At 54.8% G+C, this 6,564-nt stretch overlaps 1 protein-coding gene across 1 annotated transcript in view; it reads right to left on the bottom strand.

Annotated features, from left to right (window-relative positions):
- Positions 1-6,564, bottom strand: part of arsa (arylsulfatase A) — a 39,280-nt gene that overhangs the window by 1,790 nt on the left and 30,926 nt on the right. The gene's annotated exons all lie outside the window — the stretch shown is intronic.

Genomic DNA, 6,564 nt, shown 5'->3' with positions numbered 1-6,564 from the left:
GGAGAAATCGGAACACATTGAACAACATTAGTGAAAAGACAGAGAAACATTCCATTTCATTTCATGTTGGGGTTCACTCTCTCCTCTCCTGAAGGTGCTGACTACATTAAAAGGTATGATAACTACATTAAAATATATGACAGTGGATGAGCAATGGCTAGCATTTAAAGAGTTAATAGATCATTTACAACAAATATACATTCCTTTAAGGCACAAAAACCCCACAGGAAAAGTGGTCCAACCGTGGCTAACGAGAAGTTAAAGATAGTATTAGATCAAAGGAAGATGCTTATAATGCTGCCAAAAAGAGTAGTAAGCCTGGGGAGTGGGATGATTTTAGAATTCAGCAAAGAAGGACCAAGAAATTGAGAAAGAACGGGAAAATAGAATTGAAGTAAACTAGCGAGAGACATAAAAGCAGACTGTAAAAGCTTCTATAGGTATGTAAAAAGGAAAAGATTAGCGAAAGTAAATGTGGGTCCCTTACAGGCTGAGACAGGAGAAATTATAATGGGGAATAAGCAAATGGCAGAGAAATTAAACAAATACTTTGTCTCTGTCTTCACAGAAGAAGACGCAAAAAACTTCCCGGAAATAGTGGACAACCAAGGGTCTAGCGAGAATGAACTGAAAAATATTAGTATTAGTAAAAAAAGTAGTACTGGAAAAATTAATGGGACTGAAAGCCGATAAATCCCATGGACCTGATGGCCTACATCCTAGGGTTTTGAAAGAGTTGGCTATAGAGATAGTGGATGCATTGGTTATCATTTTCCAAAATTCCATAGATTCTGGAATGGTTCCTGTGGATTGGAAGGTAGCAAATGTAACCCCACTATTTAAGAAAGGAGGGAGAGAAAAAAATGGGGAACTACAGTCCAGTTAGCCTGACATCAGTAATAGGGAAAATGCTAGAATCTATTATTAAGGATGTGGTAACAGGGTGCTTAGAAAATAATAATAGAATTGGGCAGAGTCAACACGGATTTATGAAAGGGAAATCGTGTTTGACAAATCTGTTGGAGTTTTTTGAGGTTGTAACTAGCAGAATAGATAAGGGGAGAACCAGTGGATGTACTGTATTTGGATTTTCAGAAGGCATTCGATAAGGTGCCACACAAAAGGTTATTAAACAAAATTAGGGCTCATGGGTATGGGGGTAATATACTAGCATGGATTGAGGATTGGTTAATGGACAGAAAACAGAGAGTAGGAATAAATGGGTCATTTTCAGGTTGGCAGGCTGTAACCAGTGGGGTACCGCAAGGATCAGTGCTTGGGCCTCAGCTATTCACAATCTATATCAATGATTTGGATGAGGGGACCAAATGTAATGGTCCAGAAATTCGGGTCCCAACGCGTGAGTACGCACGGGGTACTCACCCGTAGGCTCAACGAAAGTGCCGGTTTCGTGCATGCACTGCGCATGCGCGGGAAACCGGAACTTCCGTTCCCCTAAAGGGGTTGACAGGTAGAACGCGTGCGCCGGAGAGGCAGTGCGTGCGCATCGAACTTACGTTTTTTTTGCAGGTTTCTCCGGGAGGGTATGTCTCCAGCCGTTACCTTGTTAAAAGCAGGCCTTGCGCCTGCTTTTTAAAAGTGTAAGTGGTGAATTAATTAAAATTAAAACATTTTTTCCACAGGTTTATTATTTTTAAGTACTTTAAAGAAAGGTAAGTTTATTTTTAGCCCCGTTAGAAAATGTAATTAATATTTTCAAAAATGTAAATTATTGTTTAAAATATTTATTTCATGTAATTTATAGACAGGCTAAGTGAATGGGCAAGAACATGGCAAATGGAATATAATGTGGAAAAATGTAATGTTATCAACTTTGGTAGGAAAAATAGAAAAGCAGAGTATTTTTTAAATGGTGAGAGATTGGGAAATGTTGTTCAGAGGGACCTGGGTGTCCTTGTACGCGAATCACGGAAAGTTAACATGTAGGTACAGCAAGCAATTAGAAAAGCAAATGGTATGTTGGCCTTTATTACAAGAGGATTTGAGTATAAGAGTAAAGACGTCTTACTGCAATTATATAGGGCCCTGGTGAGACCACACCTGGAGTATTGTGTACAGTTTTGGTCTCCTTACCTAAGGAAGGATATACTTGGCATAGAGGGAGTGCAACAAAGGTTCACCAGACTGGTTCCTGGGATGGGGGGATTGTCCTATGAGGAGAGATTGAGTAGACTAGGCCTATATTCTCTAGAGTTTAGAAGAATGAGAGGTGATCTCACTGAAACATACACAATTCTTACAGGGCTTGACAGGGTAGATGCAGGGAGGATGTTTCCCCTGGCTGGGGAGTCCAGAACCAGGGATCACAGTCTTGTGGCGACACGCCACCACTGGACATAATCCGCTCACGGCGGCACAGACAGTCTAAGCAGAAGCCCCCAGCCGGGGGCCCTTTCGTCCAGCAACTTGTTTCCCGCAGGGACAGGCTGCCGGGAGCACTTCCTGTCTGGGAAGTATTTAAGTGGATGCGCGGGCTTTTCTAGTTCCTGTTTTTCATGTGGTTGGAATAAAGCAGTTGTGTCTTCAATAGCTCTGGTCTCGACTCCCACGTTTGCCGCGGTATCTCAACACTGGTGACCCCGACGCTCAGGACGAATCCTAAGCTAGCATGGCGGATACAAACGCAGTCACGGTTAAATTACCAGACTTTTGGGAGAACCTCGCCGAAGCCTGGTTCATTCAAGCTGAGTCCAGATTCCGGCTGAAAGGCATTACAGTCGACGCCACGAAGTACGATTACCTCGTCGCCTCGCTCACCTACGCTACAGTCCCCAAGGTTTGGGCAGCGCTGCAGAATCCACCAACAGAGGGCAAGTACGAACATCTGAAGGCTGCGCTACTTAAAAAATTTCAAACGTCCTCTTACCAGCGCCACTGCCAACTCCTGGACCTCCCCGGCCTTGGTGACGCTTCACCATCAGACCTGCTTTCCCACATGCTGTCCCTCTCAGACGACAAAAACCCCGGCGCCCTTTTTCGCACGCTTTTCATTCGGCAGCTCCCCGCCAGCATCCGCCCGCTCATTGTGGAGTCTGACTCCACGGACCTGAATGATATAGCCGAAAAGGCCGACCGGCTGCTCTCTGCACAGGCCGCTCGCGACGTCGCGCCCGACCTCACGGCAACGACCACGCGGTCTTCCCGGGCCGCTAGGCCCGACCGCCCTACCACTCCGGGTCACTGCTACTACCACACCCGTTTTGGCGCTAGGGCTCAACGCTGCACACCACCGTGTACCTTCAAACGCCCCCCCGCACCGCCCCCCGCGATGGCCGCGGGGCAGAAGGAGCCCCTACTGTACGTCACTGACGACAGAACCAACCGCCGATTTCTGTGCGACACAGGGGCCCAGCACAGCATCACCCCCGCCTCCGCCCTCGAGATCCAACGCGGTACATGGGGTATCACACTGGCTGCAGCCAACGGCTCTGAAATCCGCACATATGGCACCCGCATGGTCATGCTCGACCTCGCGGGCCACCGCTACCGCTGGGAGTTCCTCACAGCCAAGGTCCTCTGCCCACTCATCGGCGCCGACTTCCTACGCGCCCACGGCCTCCTTGTCGACATTCCGAGGCACCGCCTCATCGACATCAACACTATGGCCCCCATCCCCGGCGCCTTTACCCCAGCCCGTTCGGCCGGCCTGACGACCTACTGCCTCGCCAGAGCCACGGACGACTACTCGGCACTCCTAGCTGAGTTTCCCGCCCTCACTAACCCAACCTTTTCGGCCAAAGCCGCCAAGCACGGTGTGGAACACTATATCCCCACCACCGGCCCCCCAGTTTCTGCCCACGCCCGCAGACTCAACCCGGCCAAGCTGGAAATCGCGCGGGCCGAGTTCACCACCATGGAACAACTCGGCATCATCCGCCGCTCCAGCAGCCCTTGGGCCTCGCCCCTCCACATCGCCCCCAAGCCCGGCGGAGGCTGGCGCCCTTGCGGGGACTACCGCCGCCTCAACGACGCCACCACCCCCGATCGATACCCGGTGCCACACATCCAGGACTTCTCGGCCCGACTGGCCGGACGAACCGTCTTTTCCAAAGTCGACCTGGTGCGCGGTTACCAAGTCCCCGTACACCCCGCGGACATCCCCAAAACGGCCGTCATCACCCCATTCGGCCTGTTCGAGTTCCTGAGGATGCCCTTCGGCCTCAAGAATGCAGCACAGGCTTTCCAGCGCCTTATGGACTCAGTCCTCCGGGACCTGAACTTCCTATTCGTCTATCTAGACGACATTCTCGTGGCCAGCTCCTCCAAACAGGAACACCTCGAACACCTTCGCATCCTGTTCGGGCGCCTAGCCCAACACGGGCTCATCCTCAGCCCGGCGAAGTGCCAATTCGGCCTAACCGAGATCGATTTTCTCGGTCACCACATCACCCCTGCTGGGGCCGTCCCCCTGCCCAACAAGGTGCAGGCTGTCCAGCAATTCCCCCGCCCCACAACCATCAAGGGCCTCCAGGAGTTCCTCTGGATGGTGAACTTCTACAACAGGTTCATCCCCAGAGCCGCAGCCCTCATGAAGCCCCTATACGACTCCCTCCGAGGAAAATCCGGCAAGATGGACGTAGCCTGGACCACTGACACGGCAGCCGCCTTCGACGCCACCAAAAACGCGCTCGCCGACGCCACTCTGCTCGCGCACCCGAGGGCCGATGCCCGGGTCGCGCTCACCACCGACGCCTCCGACCACGCGGTCGGGGCCGTGTTCGAGCAGTGGGTCAATGGCGCGTGGCAGCCACTTGCCTTCTACAGCCGCCAACTGCGCCCCCCGGAGGTCAAATACTCCACTTTCGACCGCGAGCTTCTCGCACTCCACCTGTCGGTCCGCCATTTCAGGTTCCTCCTGGAAGGCCGCCCCTTCACCGCGTATGTGGACCACAAGCCACTCACATACGCGATGGCCAAGCACACCGAACCCTGGTCCGCTCGGCAGCAACGCCAGCTCGCGGCCGTCTCCGAGTTTACTACGGACATTCAGCACGTCTCCGGTAGAGACAACGTGGTCGCCAACTGCCTTTCCCGTCCCGCCGTCTGTGCGAATCACCTCGCGGTCGACTACGCACAACTAGCAGCGGCCCAGCTCACGGACCCAGACCTCCTCTCGGCGGCTACCAGCCTGCCTGGGCTACGCCTAGCCAAGGTCGCGCACGGGCCCGAAGCCACGGCAGTCACGTGCGACGTCTCACTCGGCCAACCCAGGCCGGTCGTCCCTGAGACCTGGCGCCGCCGCGTTTTCGACGCGCTCCACGGGCTCTCTCACCCGGGTTCCCGCGCATCCGTCAAACTCCTCTCCAAGCGCTTCGTCTGGCGCGGCCTCAGCAGAGATGTTCGGACTTGGGCCACCTCCTGCCTCGCCTGCCAACGGGCTAAGGTACAGCTGCACACCAAAGCACCCCTGGGAGACTTCGAGGTACCCAGCCGCCGCTTCGACCACGTACACGTCGACATCGTCGGTCCCCTGCCGCCATCGCAAGGCCAAACTTATCTCCTCACGATGGTCGACCGCTACACACGCTGGCCTGAGGCAGTGCCGCTGACCTCCACCACCACAGCCGACATCACCAGGGCGTTCGTTAACACCTGGGTTGCGAGGTTCGGCGTACCGGCCGACATAACCTCCGACAGAGGCGCCCAGTTCACCTCCGAACTCTGGACGGCCACAGCACGCAACCTCGGGGTGACGCTCCACCGCACCACGGCGTACCACCCGCAGGCCAACGGACTTTGTGAACGCTTCCACAGGTCACTCAAGGCCTCACTCCGCGCCGGCCTGCAGGACAGTACCTGGACTGACCGCCTACCGTGGGTGCTACTCGGCCTACGCACCGCGGTCAAGGAAGACCTCCAGTCCTCGGCAGCGGAGTTAGTCTACGGACAACCGCTGCGCGTCCCAGGCGAATTCCTTCCGGAGCCTACCAAGCCTTGGTCGGCCGAACAGCAGCGGCTCGACTCTTTCTCTTCCGCTCAGCAGTTCGCCCCACTTCCGGTCAACCGACACGGCGAACTCGCACCTCACGTCCCGCCAAATTTACAGCAGGCGCGCTTCGTCTTCGTGCGACACGACGCGCACCGCGGGCCCCTGCGACCCCCGTACGACGGTCCGTACGAGGTACTACAAACCGGGGACAAGGTCTTCAAGCTGCGACTCGGCGACAGGGTCGAGACAGTCTCCATCGACCGGCTCAAACCAGCACACACAGAACCAGGGGAACAGGTCCCCGTGGCTCAGCCTCCAACTAGAGGCCGTCCCCCCGGCAAGCCAGCACAGCCGGCGGCGAACCGCCCGACCCAACCAACCAGACCGGCAACCACTCAGAGCCGCTGCGGCAGAACCATTAGACCACCGTCACGACTCGTCCACTCCTCCTAAGCGGATTCTGGGGGGAGCTCTGTGGCGACACGCCACCACTGGACATAATCCGCTCACGGCGGCACAGACAGTCTAAGCAGAAGCCCCCAGCCGGGGGCCCTTTCGTCCAGCAACTTGTTTCCCGCAGGGACAGGCTGCCGGGAGCACTTCCTGTCTGGGAA

The sequence above is a fragment of the Somniosus microcephalus genome, chromosome 17 (assembly GCF_052327205.1).
Source record: "Somniosus microcephalus isolate GS21.2 chromosome 17, FLI_Smic_1.0, whole genome shotgun sequence".
In the NCBI taxonomy this organism is placed as follows: domain Eukaryota; kingdom Metazoa; phylum Chordata; class Chondrichthyes; order Squaliformes; family Somniosidae; genus Somniosus; species Somniosus microcephalus.
The sequence above is the reverse complement of the archived record's forward strand: the minus strand, read 5'-3'. Positions and strand labels throughout refer to the sequence as shown.